Below are 19092 nucleotides of genomic sequence, written 5' to 3' on the forward strand. Positions count from 1 at the left end.
ACACTTTCAAATTTCTCGTTGCTTATCTTAGAAGTATCATCAATCGTTTCAGAAACAGTTTTTAATTTCGATAAGATTGCTTGTTCTGCTGACTGGAAGTGGAACGTCTCTGGATCATCTCCGTTCTTCGTTAGGACTTCCTCGAGTCGTGCTTGTAGGACTATCTTGAGCCCACTGCTGTCCAGATCCCGTTCCTCTAGCTGTTCACGGAGCTGTTTTACTGTAAGTTCTCGTAGCAACATCTTTGGTCGGCACACACGTACTTTCCAAAATGTCTTTTAAAAGGCTTTCCGAATACCGAACAATCAACGCACTTTAACTATTCCCGACGAATAAAGTCCAAAAGTCTTTTAAAGTCTTTCCGAATACCGAACAATTAACGCACTCCGGTTATTCCCGACGAATAAAGTTCAAAAGTCTTTTAAAGTCTCTCTGTAATTCACTTATTTATATCGCACTAAGTTTACCGAACACCGACACCAACTGTAGCGTGATTAGTGTAATTACTTCTAATTACAATAAAACTAGCGGTTCGTAATTTATATACGACTTTATTTATATAAGTTACAGACGAATTTACCTTATACACTAAACTTATTCACAAAATATGTCCGTATTTATACCCAGTTGTTATTCTGGAACAATCGACTCCCATCTCGAGCTATCGGCTTGTTCCGCCTACGTGACGTACCTTCCAGAATTCTCCGGCGAGGCCTAGCACATCCGATTACGTCATTCTCGAGGTGTTTACTGTTATACGGGGATCGGCCAAGATTTCTCTTCCGCTACAATACAATAGTCGTTACTCGCTCTGATACGATTGGTACGAAGTAACGAAGTAATCAGAGTAATCAAAGTAACGATTCTCCTCTCTGTATAGTAATCGTTACTTTCGGGATTCGTAAGTACGAGTACTTTGTAACGAATAGATACTTTTTCAACATCTCTACTAGCTAGAAGGTTAAGTACGTACGTAGAATCTGTTTTTATATTACTGAAAGCTCTTTTATGTTCTGTTATACATTTTTCAAACGATGTGCCGGTTTGACCGATGTAAATTTTTGGACAGTCACGTCAGTTTGTATACTCTTTTCCTTTTGGCTCTTATTGTTCTTAATGTATTTGCCTAAGTCCTAAGTTGTTGTTAGTTCTGAAAGCTGGTGTTACTCCTTTTTTATGTGTTTGGCAATTTGTGTTGATGTCTTGCCTGTATATGTGATGGAGCAGAAGGTACGGAGTTTTTCTGTTGTAGTGGGCAAACTAATTTCAGGGCTTTCTTGTGCAGTTTTTGATTTAAAATTGTTTTAATTGTTTGTTTGTTGTACCCATTGTTTACTGCTTTTGTTTAATGATGTTCAGTTCTATCTCGAAGTTATTTTTTGACATGGGAATTTCTGTCAATATATTATGTAAAGGTACGTATCCATATACGTATCCTCTTCGATTCAACCGGTTTGCGGTTTATATGTATAAACGGAAGCGCACGCCGTATCCATTTGAGCAGCTACGCCGAGCACGGAGCACCCACGTATGGTTACGTACCCTAACATAGTCAAGTCTGACCAACTATCTAAGAGAGTCACTAATATTCAGCTGAGTGGGGTGCTATTGTTAGAGTTGACAAATTCCATAAACAATGGATCTATCTGTTTTATAAAATTAAACCTTTGTTTATATAATTTAACAACTCGGACAATGGCGCCCCAGTCAGCAGAACTATACAGGGTGTCCCCGAAAATAATGCGTTCCTTTAAGGCATGGATATAATACACAATTTATAACAAAAAGTCATATAACATTTTTTTCTAAAGTTAACCGTTTGCAAGAAAAAAGTAGGTACATTGTTCTCCATATAACTGAATTTTTATTTTCATATATTTGAATGACATGGCAATGTAGCCTAGAAGAACTTGCTGTGACTGTGGAAATTTAACTAATAACCCCTTGTTTATTTACTATTTGAGGTGTGATTTTTGGGGTTGTTGACACCTACTTGCAAAATAATGGATATGTGTTTGGTTGATATTTAAATTATTTTACCTACCAGATGCAACTGACCTACAAACCTACTTTTTTAGTCTTTAGATTTTTGAGTTACACGTTATTGCCAAACTTCAATTTGCATATCAAAATGTATTTTCTTTTTTTGGTCAAACGGATGAATTTAGAAAAAAATGTTATAAGACTTTTTTGCTCTACATGGTGCCTTCTACCTATACCTTTAAGGAACGCACTATTTTCGGGGACACCCTGTATATAAAAGAGTCATAAATATTTGGCTCAGCGAGGTGCTATTCTTCAAGGTGTGAAATTCTACCAACAAAGAATCTACCTGTTTTATGGAATAATCCCTTGTTTATTTAAGTACACATTTCTATAAATAGTACCCCGCTGAGCTGAATATTAATGACTCTCTTAGTTTGCTAGCACAACTATATGGTAGGCTGTTAATTTATGTTGTGTAGAATGGGATAATCAATTGTGTATGATTGTGTCAGTATAAGACTAAGACGGAGACAGAGAGGAAATCTAACTGATTCTGACGGAAACATCATCTTAGACAAACAGAGTAAAATTAGAACGTGGAAAGAATATCTAGAAAAACTATTTGAAGACCAAAGAGATAACACCTTTGAGTTAGAAGAAGAGGTAAATGATGGACCAAGAATATTACAACTGGAAGTTTATTCTGCCATGACGCAGCTAAAGGATGGCAAAGCAGCAGGTCCCGATAATATAAAATATAAGCAGAACTGCTCAAACTGATGGACAACCAATCAACAGCAATAATCACAAAGATATTCAACAACATATACAACTCTGGACAAATACCAACAGAATGGCTAAAGTCTGAGTTTATTGCACTTCCAAAAAAAAACAGGAGCCAAAAAATACGAAGAAAAAGTACGATGAGCCTGATGCGTCATCTCCTAAAATTTGTCCTTGAAGACCTACAAGTCATCATCATCATCATTTGGCTCTACAACTCTATGTGAGTCTTGGCCGCGTTTACTATTTCCCTCCATTGTTGTCGGTCCTGAGCAGCTATTTCCCATTGCTGTACTCCCATTTTGCATAGATCGCTGGCTAGTGCATCCTTCCATCTCTTTCTTGGGCGACCAACTGACCTTTTTCCATCGGGCCTTTCCCAGAATGTGGCGTTTAGAAGTCTTTCGTCACTTGATCTTAGTACGTGACCCGCCCATCGTATTCTGTTTGATTTAATGTAGCGTACTATGTTTTCATCTCCGTATATTGTCTGGAGTTCCTCATTGTGTTTTCTTCTCTATTCTCCTGTTGTCTCTTCTCTGCAAGGCCCATAGATAGTCCGCAGTATCTTTCTTTCAAGTACCAGTAATTCTGTTGTTTCCCGCTGATTCAGAGTCCACGTTTCGCTTCCATACGTTATTGTGGGACGAATTATGGTCTTATATACTCTTATTTTTGCTGGTCTTGAGAGTATTTTTGATTTAAGTAGGGTCCTTAATGAGTAATATGCCCTGTTTCCTGCAATAATCCTGGCTGCCACGTCCTTTTCATAGTTATTTTCAGATGTTATGATCGCTCCCAGGTACTTAAATTCTTTGACGACTTCAAAATTGTATTCATTAATTGTTACGTTTTGTCTAACCCTTGGTCTTGGGTTCTTCGTAACCACCATGTACTTGGTCTTGTCCTCGTTGACCTTAAGACCAACTTCCTTGGCTCCGTTCTCGAAGAGGGTGAAAACTTCTTTTGCATCTCTGGTGGATTGTGCAATTGTGTCCACGTCATCCGCAAAGCCTAATAGTATTTTTGATCCTTGGGCGGCAAATCCATTTGTCAGTTGTGGCTGAGCTTTCCTGACTGCATGTTCCAGTGCGAAGTTAAACAGCAGGGGGCGAGAGGATCTCCTTGTCTAAGTCCGGTGTCAATGAGGAATTCCTCCGACGTGGTGCTGCCAATTCTGATTCGTGCGGAAGCGTTCTCCATGCTCACCTTTGCTAATCGTACCAGTTTTCCAGGTACTCCCATTTCTACCATAGTCTCCCACAATACTTCTCTGCTAACAGAATCGTAAGCTTGTTTGAAGTCCACGAAGATTTGGTGTACATCGCGGTTGAATTCCCAGTTTTTTTCCAACACCTGGCGTAGGACGAAGATCTGGTCTATAGTCGACCTTCCCGGTCTGAATCCGCTTTGGTAGTCGCCTATTATTTCCTCTGCGTATGGAGTTAGTCTTCTAAACAGTATTATGGATATAATCTTGTATGTTGTATTAATTAACGATATTCCTCTATAATTCCGACATATTTGTTTGTCTCCCTTCTTGTGAATAGGTATTATATGGCTTTCATGCCAGTGTTTCGGTATTTCTTCTCTTTCCCAGACTTCTCTTATAAGATGATATATCTCAAGATGTAGTTTGTCTCCCCCTTTTTTTAGTAGTTGCGCCTGTATGCCGTCTGGGCCTGGGGCTTTATGGTTTTTTAGGGACGAAATTGCGGACTTTACTTCAGCTAGTGTGGGCCCTGGTATTTCAGGTTCGGCTAACTGGTACTGTCTTTGTTGCCCTGTCGTTGTGGGGTTTTCTGTATTTAAGAGTTGTTCAAAATACTTTCTCCATTGGCGGCTTATCTCTTCGTTGTCTGTGAGCAATTGTCCTGCATCGTCTTTTATAAATCTTGGGCTGTTGATCGTGTTGACCGTCATTGTTTTTATGTCCCTATAAAACTGTCTAGACTGACCGGTTCTGTGTTCCTCCTCGAGTTGCTGTATTCGTGCTTCTAGGTACTGTTTCTTTTTTCTTCTCAAAAGTCTTCTCGTTTGAGTCCTTACTCTGTTGTAGTCTTCGCTGTTCTCTTCTGTAGGTCGCGTTAGTAACTCCAGCCTCTTGATTGCTTTCTGCTGTAAGCTTTGTTCGCACTCCTGGTCAAACCACTGGTTTTTCTTCTTGTTATTCTTTTGTTTCCCTATAGTTTCCGCTGCGGCGCTTTCTATGGCGTTTGTTATATTTTGCAATTTCTGGTCTATGGTCAATTCTGGTGTTGATGTTTCTCCTTCTTCCAGTGTCTGCAATTTATTTTGGATCAGTGATTGATATTGGCGTTCATTATCAGGTAGATCGAGCCTTGAAATGTCCCATCCTACAAGTCCTCACGAACAAAATTACGTATTACAGTCAACAATATGGACTCAACATAAACGTAAAGAAGAAAAAGCTTATGATAGTCAGCCAGAAAAAGATAACAGAAGGTCAACTATCACTACTCAACAATGAAGTGGATAATTTTAAAATTCCTAAAATTAACATATAAAACTATTTTTAAAATAATTGCCTGTACTATAGTCTATATGCTATCTTTATTGCCAATATTTTTTGCATGTGGTTTTTTCCTCCCTATTCTTATCGGCCCTTATCTCGTACAAAGAGAGAAATGTTGTTCCAAACATGAATATATCATTCGTATAAAAGTGCTTGTATTGGCTTTACCAGTTGTCAATAAGTCAAGAAATCTATTTATCACAAAAACATTATGCCGCAAAGATGTTTAGAACTAGTGCATCTTGAGCAATTAGTTCGTTGGATCCAACAAGGCATAACTCAACAAGAGGTTGCTATGAGGCTAAATGTGTCGCAAAGTGTGATAAGTCGTGCATGGAATCGGTATGTAGCAACTGGATCTGCAACATGCCGGCATGGAGGAGGAAGAGAACGATCTACAACTCGTCGGCAAGACCGTTTTGTAGTTCTGACGGCAAGAATAAACCCAACATTCACGGCTTCCAGAATTAACAGTATCTTCAGGCATGCTACTGGACGAGCGATTTCCAGTCAGAAACTGTCAGAAGACGGTTACATGCATCCAATTTAAGGGCTAGACTGCGCGCTACCCATCCGCGACTAAGTAGGGAGCAGCGTGCATGCAGATATCGCTGGGCAATGGAACACTATCAGTGGAATTTCGAAAGTTGGAGGAATTGTCTCTTTACTGACGAGTCCAGATTTCATTTGTATACGAATTATGGCCGAATATGTGTGGAGGGAAAGAGAACAGCGTTACAATGAAAATCTGAGAGTCCCAACCACTCTTTTTGGAGGTGGATCCGTTTGCGTGTGGGGAGGCATATGTTTTCGATATCGAGACAGAGTCATAGTACCAATAGTTGCTCCATTTTTGGTGCAATAGGCGAACAATTTGTTCTGATTGATGATAATGTTCGCCCTCACCGTTCGAGAATTGTCAACGAGTGTATAGAAGCTCATGGCATTACAAGAATGGAGTGGCCACCGTGTTCACCTGATATGAATTGCATTGAACATGTTTGGGCCGAAATGTCTAGGCAACAAAACAGGCTCCTTCAACCGCCCCAAACCTTAGATCAGTTGGCCAATACATTACGCGCGATTTGGGAACGTATACCGCAGCAGTTCATCAATAATTTAATAAGAGGTTTTCCAAATAGAGTTAGAGCGTAAGGCGACACAGAGGTGGACCGACACACTATTAATTTTTCTTTTCGGGATATTAGAAATTGAGCAGGAATAGAAATTTTAGGTTGTTAATTTTACAATTTTTGTTTATTTTTTATTTTCTTTTTCTTAAAAAATTTCTTCCTTTCGGTTCATCTGTATGAAAATACGAAGTAAAAATAAATCTTTATTTATATCACTCCATTTTTCTATTTGACCTTATGAACAAAAAATAAAATACACATTTTCATAATATCCACTTCAATTGTTGAGAAGTGTATCAACCAAACCCCTGTAGAAAGAGTGAGGCACTACAACTACCTCGGCACCATAATAAATGAAGAAAAGACCAACAACCAAGAGATAAGAGCGCACATCGGAAAAGCTAGATCTACCTTTAACCAAAGGGGGCCTTCTTCAAGAGCCATAACGCACAACCTTTCTCTTGGTATAAAAGAAAGAATGCTGAGAAGCTACGTCTTCTCTGTCCTTTTTATGATGTTGAGTCATGGACCTTAAACGAAGATATGTGCCGAAAATTGGAAGCATTTGAGATGTGGCTATATCGGAGAATTCTTAAAATCCCATGGACTGATCGGGTCACAAATGAGGAGGTCCTTAGAAGAGTGGGGAAGAACCGAGAAGTACTAACCACCATAAAATCTCGAAAGTTGGAATACTTTGGACACATTATGCGGAATGAATCCAGATATGCCCTCCTGCAAACCATCCTGCAAGAAAAAATATTTGGAAAGCGAGATCCAGGAAAAAGAAGAACATCCTGGTTAAAGAACCTCATAACCTGGTTCAATGCAACATATGTGCAGCTTTCCCGCGTTGCTGCAAATAAAGTGAAGATTGCCATGATGATCGCCAACATTCGTCACGGATAGGCACATCAAGAAGAAGTGTCAGTATGGGTAGGTTTATGAGTTACTGAGAACTCAGGACTGACTCTGTTTTTAGTGTTTTATTGTTAGATAAAATGAATTTTCATTATTTCATAGTTTCCTTTTATTTCTGGCGCATTCGCCATAATTTAGTTTTTTTATAAAGCATTTTTGAACCCCCTTTTTTATTTAATAATTTTAAGTATTATTCCTTTAACCCTCTAATGCATTCAACCGCCTTGAAGCGGACTTTGATTAAAGTCATATTGGTATCAACGGGCGAAATTCTGGTTGCATACCTACTTAAAACTGTTTCGTGGATGGCTTGTTTTATATGATAGCGATGTCCGTAGTTTCATATCGGACACAGAGCAACCGAGGCGGTTAGTTATATGCCCTAATAGCACACGACGTCCTTTGGACGTCCAAAATAGGTCCATTTTTGGTCCTTACGTCCATGGACTATAAACGGACGTCCTTTGGACGTCCCATGTTGGACGTCCTTCGGAAGGAATAAATATGGACGTCCTTTGGACGTCCGACGTTGGACGTCCTTCGGACGGAATAAATATGGACGTCCTTTGGACGTCCGACGTTGAACGTCCTTTGGACGTCCATACTGGACGAAATACGGACGTTTTATGAACGCTTATAAATTTAATTGTACACATTATACCAATTAACGGGATCAAATAGCAAAATAATTCAATAAAATATTAACTTAGGCGTTAACTTTACGTTAATGAAATACAGTCAAACCTGTCAGTAACGGCCACTAAAATGAAAGAACTATTGGCCGATATAGAAAGGTGGCCGTTATTGCCAGTTTTTGTAGTCTAGATATACAGTAAAACTTGTGTTACTGGCCACCTGTACTAACGGCCAGTTTAAAAATTCCCCAAACCAATTATATCTAGACTACAAAAACTGGCAATACCGGTCACCTTTCTATATCGGCCAATAGCTTTTTCATTTTTAGTGGCCGTTACTGACAAGTTTTACTGTAAATGGTTTGGGGAATTTTTAAACTGGCCGTTAGTACAGGTGGCCGGTGTTTGCAGGGGGCCGGTAACACAGGTTTTACTGTAGTTTAAATCGAAAAGATTAAATCTTAATTCAAAATTGTATATACAATTATTACAATTATAAACTATAGTTTAATATCCAAAACATGTTTTTGATTTTATGTAATGTAATGAAAATCTTATTTGTAAATTATTGGTTACAATGTTTAACAATAGGAAATATTCAAGAATAAATAAAATAAAAGTTTAATCCTAACAACACAAAACATTCCAGGAATGTAGGTACAGTGGAACCCCGTTAACTCGGATTAATTGGGACCGCGGCCGATCCGGGTTATCGAAAATCCGGGTTAGCCGGAGAAAATGGTAAAAATTAATAAAATATGGTATGCTTGCAGATAAACTCCGTTATAATTGTCACACAGACACTGGTAAACCACGTTCGCATTCCACACAAAACCACACATACAAAGCGTCGTCAAAAGTCTCATTCTTAGCTTTATTAGCTTTGCACCGATTAAACTGTCTTTTGTTATCATTTTGAAAAAAAAAATTCTTCGATTTTAGTTCTATTTTTCTTCCAATCCGATACTGTAGATGTACCGACACCATAATATAATGCTGCAAGATTCACCTTTATCAATTCTACTTTAATGCTTCTAGTTTCTTTTCCATTGTCACTACAACATTTTTACGTTTTGTTGCCCTTATAGACAAAAGACACACAAACACAAAATCTGAATAAATTTACGAACGATTACAAAACGGAAGCGAACAATAATACGACTTTACTACACATAATACCGTCTCTGATGTTATGTTATTTAATAAAAGTGATGACTAAGACCATTGTTAAAAAAAGAATTTTAATAGTCTTTTCTAAACAATGCTAACACAGACAGTTTCAAAAAAATAAAGGATAATACAGGTGCATGTTGTTTTCGACAATGAATGTGGTGTACCATGAGTCATTTTTACTATGTTATATGTAGTTCAATCCGGTTCCATTATCTCTCAAATATTATATTACATAGAGTTGGTACAAAACCTCGTGAACCTTGAAAATGCGTATGTATAAACGAAATAAAATGAAGCCAAAAACATTCGACTATTTTATTTGCTGCGAATTGCGCGACAGGGTCCCATCTGCACCCTGATTGCCCTGATATTTTCAGTAATGTCGGATTCATCAATCGTTTCGTTCGTATATTGACGTCACCAAATGAATGAATTAGGTTTACGAGATTTTGTAACAGCAATACATTTTTATTGTTGAAATGTTTGTCTGATAAAAATCGGTCCGGGTTAGCCGGAGTTCCGGGTTATCGGGGGCCGACTTATCGGGGTTCCACTGTACTACCGTTCTATTCCGTGAACATCCATCTGATTAAATTATGGGTGGAAAGTTACCACAAGATATTCTATGTACAATGTCTTCCTGGAGGGGTAAAATTTTCCATTACAAGATTTTAAGAGAGGCCATTTACTGTTCAATTTGCGTTCATTTTCAAATTTGCCGCGCGAATATCTATGTAGCGTCGCGTGGTCATTGGTCATCAAGTCATCACATTTCATATAATTTCATTTTCGTAAGATAACCGATAACCTAAAAATTTAGTAAAAATTTTGATTGGAAAAAAATACATCGATAAGGGGGTGTGGGAAATGGAAATTAGTGGCTTTTTTGCTGTAGTGTGTGCTAGTTTTTGCTCTGGGCTCTGGCTGGATCTCTTGTTTAAACAATTTTGTAAGTATTATAAAATCCGTTTTCAATTTTCTTTATTCTTTATGAAACGAATCATTTATGCATGCATATTATTACCTGTAAATAGTATCTATATCTTTTGATTTTTAATTGTAAAGAATAGAAAAATTACCGTTCATTTTAATTTTTTTTAGAATCAGCTGAAAGTGGTCTACAAAAAAAACAAGAAGGAAATGTATAGCCTTGTGGCTATGAAAGGCAAAAGAGAGATATAAAAAGTGGGACAACATAAAGTTTAGGGCAACGGCCATGCAACAGCATGAATTTTGTGAACATTGTTGCCATATCTGTTTATAATTTAGACATATGAATTTAGACCTTGTTTAAAATGTTTTTTTTTATAATTTAGATGTTTATTTCATAGGTTAGTTTATTCATTTAAGTTAGTTTCTTTTTATTACTATTTAGTATTTTAGATATTTTATTAGTTACAGTTTAGAAATCTTCACATTGTTTAATGTTTCTTTTAACTATTTCCACTATTGATTTTTATATAATTTTAATTCTTTTATAGTCTGTTCGCTAAACTCAGACGCAACTGGCTACATATTTTAGTCGATAATTTTTTTGTTTTTTGCCAATTTTGCGAAATTACTAACTATTTAGTGATTATTAACTATTTAGTAATTATTTTTTGCCAATTTTACTAAAATTGGCAAAATTACCGACTAAAATATCTAGAAAATTGCGTCTGAGTTTAGCGAACAGACTATAATATATTTTCTGATTTATATCTAACATTTGTTTTCGATTTTTAAATTATATATTGTGTTCTATTCAATTTTGAATTTTAGATGTTACAGTAAGAAATATTTTACAACCTGGCAACACTGTCAGTGTTTTTAGATTACCTCAAATGTCAACTACAAATTGGTTATGTTTGGTTGCCCTAAACTTGATGTTGTCCAAAAAGTGTATTGGCTAGTTGGAAGAAAGTCCACATTGTCCATGCATAATAAGTTATTACTTTATCAACAAATATCAAGAAGATAGCAGGAAGTCACAAGCAACACGAGCAATTGAACAACTTCATAAGTTCAAGAATATCGAGGAAATCCAGCTCCTCGATACTACTGGGCAAACTAGAAGATTGAAGAGGACAAAGCCTTTTGAACTAGTTTGAGTGATAGGTGATAGTGAAAAACGGAGCATAGTGCTTGTGTGCTGTGCCTGTGTATGTTAGAATAGTGCACGATCTTGTTAGATTAGATAAGAGACGCTATGGGGTAAGCTCTTCATTTTAAGAAACAGTAGTCATTTAGGTTAAATTAAAATTGCTCCTTGGTCAGCTATGACCAGATTGTTTTTTTATGTTTGGCAAAAAGGACTTAAGTCAGAATTGCACATTGATAATGTTTTGATGATTTCTGGACCAGAAAAAAACTGTTGTAGATGTAAACTGTATGTACAGTAGAATCTACTACAGTACTGTAGAAATCATCAAAACATTATCGATGTGCAATTCTGACTTAAGCCCTTTTTCCCAAACATCAGAGAATTGTAATGTACAATAATTCTCCTATCTGCTTTTTCATGAATTTTGTAGGAGACGAAAAACCATTTTTAGGATCATCTGCTTTCACATGTAAATTTTGACATGTTTTGTAGTAAATAGATAGTTGAATTTACTACAAAACATGTCAAAAAATATATGAAAACAGGAGGTGACTATAAAAAAAGTTTTTAGTCTCTCTTACAAGACTCATGAAAAAACAAATCGGAGGTATGTCACATCTGTGACTATATCCAGGGAATGTCTAAAAAATATACTTTGATGTCCCAAGAACCAAATATAACCTACAGTCCATCTAATTTGCTTACTGTTGCACGTCATTATCTACGCCAGAGATCTAAGTTGACATAGTTGCCAAAGTATAAAAAGATCCTGAATCCATTTTAAATCAAATATATCACATAATTATTGTAAACGTGGATTATACAACAAAACAAATTTAATATTCAATGTAAATAAGTAAAAACTTAAGAAATAGAGAACAAGAATTAAGTTATAATCTTTTAAGATTTGCAGTGCAAGCGTTTTTGCACTGCATTGTTAATAATTAAAAAACGGCTCCGAACTCTTGGCAAAAAGCCGGTAGGTTTCTTTGTATAAGTATGTCTACAATAACAACTAAAAAAGTTGTCAGATACCACGATGATTATTCCAAGTCGTTATAAAATTAGGTGAAATTTATATTTTTATAGTAGAGGATCTTTTTATAGTAAAGTAAATAATAAAGACAGTAAATATAATAAATAAAACAGATACTTATAGTAAAGAATATAAACAAATATGAAGTGTCATCACCACAACTGTCAAATAAATGTTACCAATTTATTCTAAAATGTCACCTTCGTTCGATTACAGTTACAGTGTGATCCGAACAAATCTGCTTCATAAAAACGCTTTATAATCCATTTATACAAATTAAATGAAACATATTATTGTGTATTTCTTTAGGTTAACATTAATAGAAATCTTCAAATATTATTTCTACGCGTATATAATAAAATATGTCTAGAGTCTGTATTTCCAGTGTACTCAGCAAAGTGATTCTAAAAAAGGACACACCTACCGCCTAAATATGTCGTGTTGGTATCATGCGACCTCACAGACTACGACGCGGATGACGCACAACAGTTAGTAAATTAGACGAAGTATGTAGATATATACAGGGTGTAACAAAAATACAGGTCATAAATTTAATCACATATTCTGGGACCAAAAATAGTTTGATTGGACCTAACTTACCTTAGTACAAATGTGCACACAAGAAAAATCTTACGAAAAAACTATAGTAAAATTTGGACACCCCATAAAAATTTTATGGGGGTTTTCTTCCTTTAAACCCCCCCCCCCAAACTTTTGTGCACGTTTCAATTATTTTATTATTGTAGTACCATTTAAACACAACGTTTTAAAAACTTTTTTGCCTCTTATTGCTTTTTGGAAAAGTCAATTTTTATCGAAATATTTTGAATATTTGTCAAATCCACCACATATTTGTATATGTTTAAGTACGATTATGGAGACTTGGTAATAATATGCAGACTTATTTATGCTTTACATTTTTAGGTATATTTTGAACCATATTAAAAAAGAAGCCAGATCTCGATAAAATGTGCCTTATCGAAAAAATACAAAGAGGCAAAAAAGTTTTAAAAACATTCTGTTTAACTAATGGTACCTCAGTAATAGTTTAATTGGAACGTACACAAACATTTGGGGGGTTTAAAGGAACAAAACCCCCATAAAATTTTTATGTAGACATGTTAAAAAAGAAGTCGCAACTCGATAAAAACTGCCTTATCTGAAAAATACTAAGAAACAAAAATATTGAATTTAACTAATGGTACCTACCACAATAATAAAATTGAATTGGAACGTACACAAAAGTTTGGGAGGATCTAAGGGATCAAAACCCCCATAAAATTTTTATGGGGTGCACAAATTTCACCATAATTTTTGTTTAAGATATTCCTGCCATAATACTGCCACATGTCCATTTTCAATAAAAAATCGCTAATAGTTTTCGATATAATCGAAAAAATCGATTTTCATTTTGTAATTTCAAAGGGCTGTAACTTTTTTTGGTCCCAGAATATGTGATTTAATTTATGACCTGTATTTTTGTTACACCCTGTATATACAGCCGATTACGCACCACCTTAAAAATTGGGCATTTTTGATGTCTCGAATTTCCTAAACCTGTTGTTGCATCTAAGTGATTTTTTTATAATATTCTAGCCTAGGCCCTAGGCTATAGGTTAAGTACCTCCTTATGCTTGTCATGCACGGGGAGCTATACTGTAATATATATTATATCACATCGCTCTCTATAGTAATGAGTGAGCCTGTACATACGGAACCATTTGTTTCCTGTCTGCAGGCTCACTCATTACTATAGAGAGCGATATGATATAATGTACATATATTACAGCATAGCTCCCTGTGCGTGACAAGCTTAAGGAGGTAACATATAGCCTAGGCTATAATATTATAAAAAAATCACTTAGATGAAACAACAGGTTTAGGAAATACGAGACATCAAAAATACCCCATATCTAAGGTGGTGCGTTAATTTCTTGGAGAAGTGTATTGTAATTTAATGTAAATAATGTAATATCCAATAATTGTAATTTAATATAAGATGTAATATAAGTTCCTTAAAAAATATATTTTTTATTTCCCACGACATTAGATGGATGTTCGGCAGCAAGACATTGGACCAAACTGGGACGTCCTATGAAGGCCCAATTGACGTCCACCGAACGTCCCTTCGGATGTTAAGTGGACCTCCATTGGACGTTTGGCAACGTGGCATTTGGACCAAAATTGGACGTCCTGTTAATGTCCAATTCACGTCCCCTAGGACGTCCGGTTAAGGTCCAATTTACTTCCGATTAAGGTCCAATTTACGTCCGATTAAGGTACCATTTACGTCCGATTAAGGTCCAATTTACGTCCTATTAAGGTCCAATTTACGTCCGATTAAGGTTCAATTTACGTCCGATTAAGGTCCAATTTACGTCCGACTAAGGTCCCATTTACGTCCGATTAAGGTCCAATTTACGTCCTATTAAGGTCCAATTTACGTCCGGTTAAGGTCCAATTTACGTCCGATTAAGGTCCCATTTACGTCCCATTAAGGTCTAACTTACGTCCTATTAAGGTCCAATTTACGTCCGATTAAGGTCCAATTTACGTCCGATTAAGGTCCAATTTATGTCCTATTAAGGTCCAATTTACGTCTGATTAAGGTCCAATTTACGTCCGATTAAGGTCCAATTTACGTCCCCTAGGATGTCCGATCAAGGTCCAAATTACGTCCGATTAAGGTCCAATATACGTCCCCTCGGACCTTAGATGGACGTCCAATGGACGTTCGGTAGCGCGACATTTGGACCAAAATAGGACGTATAAAGGACGTTCCTCGGACGAAAACGGACGTCCAATGGACGTCCCTAAAGTCCGTGAAGGACGTCCAATGGACGTCCATTGGACGTCCTTGTGCTATTAGGGTGGGAACAATAATTAGTAGTATTGGATGAAAAAATTATTTGTAGCCAATACACATTTTTAGTAAAATATGTACTTGTTTGTGGAACGCTAAGTGAAGTAGAAAAAATTATAGGTGAATAGCTAAATATCTCTATTACACATTTTTCATCTGATTTGAGTTGAATCAATTTCGATGTTTTTGTTATGTTCGATTTTCCATACTCCGCCTGTAGGCGGATTTGTGCATTCTGGCGTACTAAAAATTTATTTGATGGAGTATTGGTGAAGCGTTGTGAGATGTGGTACAGTACATTTTCCTTTTTAGATATGGTACAACGGGGTTTCAGAGTGTCTGAAATGACTGATGCAGAAATCTGGGATATGTAGGACGATATACTTGCTGCAGAAGCTGAAGCAACAGATGTTGAGAGTGACTATGATTCTGATCGACTTATGTTAACGTGAAACCATTTGCATCCAAAAATGATAGCGTAAAGTCCCAAAAAGTTAGACGTTGGGACAGAAAAAAAGAGTTCATGATGAAATCGATTGCCCACAGTTCATCAAAGAATATAATCAGCATAGGGAGGTGTTGATTTTATGGATAGACTATTAGGTCGGTATCGCATGCATATGAAGACAAGAAAACGGAGTAATCGTATTTTTTACCACCTCGTAGATGTGGCGGTGATCAACGCTTACCTACTGTATCATAGGATTCATGCACAAAAAGAAAAAATTGAGTTGCCAATGTTCAGAACACAAGTAGCTGAATCGCTCTGCTTGTGTGGCATGGCTCCAGTCAAACGACCCGTTGGCCAACCTTCTAGTTGTTCACCTCAAACCACTGCAAGAGTACCAAAGAAAGCATATCTTCCGATGGAGGACATCCGTTACGATCAAATAAGCCACTGGTGTGTATTTCGTTAAGCCACTGGTGTGTATTTCGTGATCGTACTGGTAAAAAACAGAGCAAATTTCTAAAATGTACATCCGAAATCCAATAGTATTGTATAAAATACAATTTATTTTTATGTAGTTCAACCACAAAAATATTTTTTTACGATTTTCATAATAAACAATAATTTCCGTATGTTTTCACTTGCTTAGTTTGATAATTAAAAAAAAATTAAATGCTGTTACCTTAATTCATGGTTACTGCAAAACTCCGCCTCAAGGCGGATGTCTGTTTTTCCTCTCAGAGGTATACCTGGAAGTAATATCAAATTTTGCCTCAGAACAGTTGTGTTCGTAAGTGCAAAATCTAACTCTCCTGAATTTTTCAGCTCGAACAAAAATTGATGCATTAGAGGGTTAATATATATTATGTACCTTATAAAACAAGCTTTATAGATGTGTTCTCATAATTGTGATATCTGTTGAAAATCTCTATTAGAGTTAAAGTTATATTTATTAGACTGTTTTAAAAATCTTTTATCTGTCATATGCTTACTCTTTGTATTCTGAGAAAAATGGGGAAACTGTTTTTCACAGATAATTAAGTGTACCATAAAACATAACTATAATTTCAAACAGAAGGAACATACAGAGTAGCTTTGGTTTTATTTTCGGAGAAGTACATACTATTATTCAAACTCTTCTGTCGTTTGTTTATTCCGAGAATTATTATACCGGGTGTCCACTTATATTTTCCCCCATTTTAACTGCCTATAACTTCTAAACGGCTAAAGATAGAAATATGCGGTTTTCGCTGAAATGTTTTATTTTAGTAAAAGTTTTGTCTGAATGGATTGAATTTTTTATATCGCTTTCAAATACGAATATAAAAATAGCGAATTTTTGAAAAAAACGATGTTGCATTTTTTTTATGAAACACCCAGTATATTTTTTGTAAGTTGAAAGAATCCCCAATCCAGCGATATAAAGTTTTTCAAAATCGGTTGTCAAATCACTGAGTAATTAATTTTTAAAATGAGAGGTGCAACGTGGATATCACATACCTAAATAACATAACTAAGCAAATTGATATTATGTTATGTAATTTTCACATTGCATCTCTCATTTTAAAAATTAATTTCTCAGTCATTTGACAACCGATTTTAAAAATTTTTATATCGCTGGTTAGTTAAATGACCGTTTTTTCAAGTTTTTAGGTAAATGTCTATTTTCTATATCGCTTTTAAATAAAATATGGCGGATTTTTAAAAAAAAACGTTGTTGAATTTTTTTATATTTTTTTGTAACTTGAAAAAACGGTCATTTACGTATCAAGCGATATAAAATTTTTAAAATCGGTTGTGAAATGACTGAGCAATTAATTTTTAAAATGAGAAATGCAATGTGGAAATCACTTAACATAATATCATTTTGATTAGTTTTTATAAAAATTTATAAATTTATAATTTATAAAAAAAAAATGCTGGGTGTTCCATTAAGCTTTGTTCAAAAATCCGCCATTATTTTTTGGTATTTGAAAGCGATATAAAAAATTCAATCCATTCAGCCAAAACTTTTACTAGAATAAAATATTTCAGCGAAAACCGCATATTTCTATCTTGAGCCGTTTAGAAGTTATATTCAGTTAAAATGGGGGAAAATATAAGTGGACACCCGGTATAAGAAATCTCATTATATAAAATTACTGTAGGTAACCAAAAAATTTAGTCAAAGAGGCTTTTTGAGAATGTTACGCTTCTTCAAAAATAAATTTATTTAAACACCAATTTATTTACAATAATTATATCACAATGGCAACTATAAACTTAAAACAAAATGAACAAAAAATTTAAAGAAACGCTTTTCTTTAGTAACGAGTGACTAAAATTAAAAAATATAAAAAAAAATCAACTTAAAAGCAAAAAATTTAAAAAAATGAAAAAATCTAACACATTCGTCAAAGAAAAGCGTCTTCATCGAATAAACGGTTTGCGTCCCACGCTTTTCTTTAAATAATGTGTTAGATTTTTCAATTTTTTTATTTTTTGCTCTCAAGTTGATTTTTTTATATATTTTAATTTTAGTCACTCGTAACTAAAAAAAAAACGTTTCTTAAATTTTTTTTTTCATATTTTTTTATTTTTTACTTTTTGTTGGAATTCAACTTTATTATTTTTGTTAAGTGTTAGAATACACATGTGGGGTCTTTCTTCATGGGTGAGCCAATTCTACGAATACATTAGGGCGATACACTCTTACCTAAGATTGCACATGTTACAAGGGATGTGAATGCCAGAACTGTATGTTAGTGTTAGTTCTGTGTTCGATATTTAGTCTAGAAATATACGTTGAATAAGACACATCTTAATTTCTCTGTTTGTATATTATTATAACACAGTTCGGTTATAAAATAAATAGTTTGTTTACGTTTATTTGTACCTTTTATTATCTGCTATTTCTAATAGGTTATGGGCCTCAGTTACGTTGTTATCTCACCTGTATTAAGATAATAATTAAAAGTGTACAGTCGCGAAGTTTTCGTGTTACATAACCGATAGACATAATATGGCGGAGAGTGCGAAATATAACGTCGACAAGTTGAATGGCAAGAACTATCAATCGTGGAGTTATTTAGTGAAAATGTTACTCATCAATGCTGATCTATGGGAAATAGTTTCGAGTGACTTACCATTAGAAGCAGATCGAAGCAGTTCTTGGAAAAAACAAAGTGATAAGGCTTTGTCAACTATAGCCTTACTTGTTGACGTTAATCAATTAGTGCATATCCGGAACAGGGAATTCGCGCGCGATGCGTGGGTAGCGCTAAGGGAGTATCATCAGAAATCAAGTTTGTCTGGTATGATGTTTTTGTTAAAGCAAATCTGTAGGCTATCGCAGACGAGAATGGTGATATGGAAGCACACATTAGTTTATTCCTAGAATCGTTGAATAAACTGGCCGCCTTAGGGGAGGAAATTAAGGACAGGTTCTCAGCAGGAATTTTGCTGGGAAGTCTTCCAGACTCATACAGTTTTTTGATTACAGCGCTGGAAAGTAGG

At 35.5% G+C, this 19092-nt stretch overlaps 1 long non-coding RNA gene across 2 annotated transcripts; it reads left to right on the forward strand.

Annotated features, from left to right (window-relative positions):
• Nucleotides 1-9949: 9949 nt before the first annotated feature.
• Nucleotides 9950-15152, forward strand: LOC126893260 (uncharacterized). Of its 2 annotated transcripts, none has more exons than XR_007701108.1 (3): nucleotides 9950-10116; nucleotides 10269-14653; nucleotides 14852-15152. It is a non-coding gene; the product is annotated as an uncharacterized LOC126893260 (long non-coding RNA). The 2 variants fall into 2 exon arrangements; XR_007701109.1 differs by lacking the exon at nucleotides 14852-15152 and adding an exon at nucleotides 14676-14781 and having other exon boundaries at nucleotides 9951-10116; nucleotides 10269-14565.
• The last annotated feature ends 3940 nt before the right edge of the window (nucleotides 15153-19092 follow it).

Source organism: Diabrotica virgifera, chromosome 10 (assembly GCF_917563875.1).
Source record: "Diabrotica virgifera virgifera chromosome 10, PGI_DIABVI_V3a".
Taxonomy (NCBI): Eukaryota; Metazoa; Arthropoda; class Insecta; order Coleoptera; family Chrysomelidae; genus Diabrotica; species Diabrotica virgifera.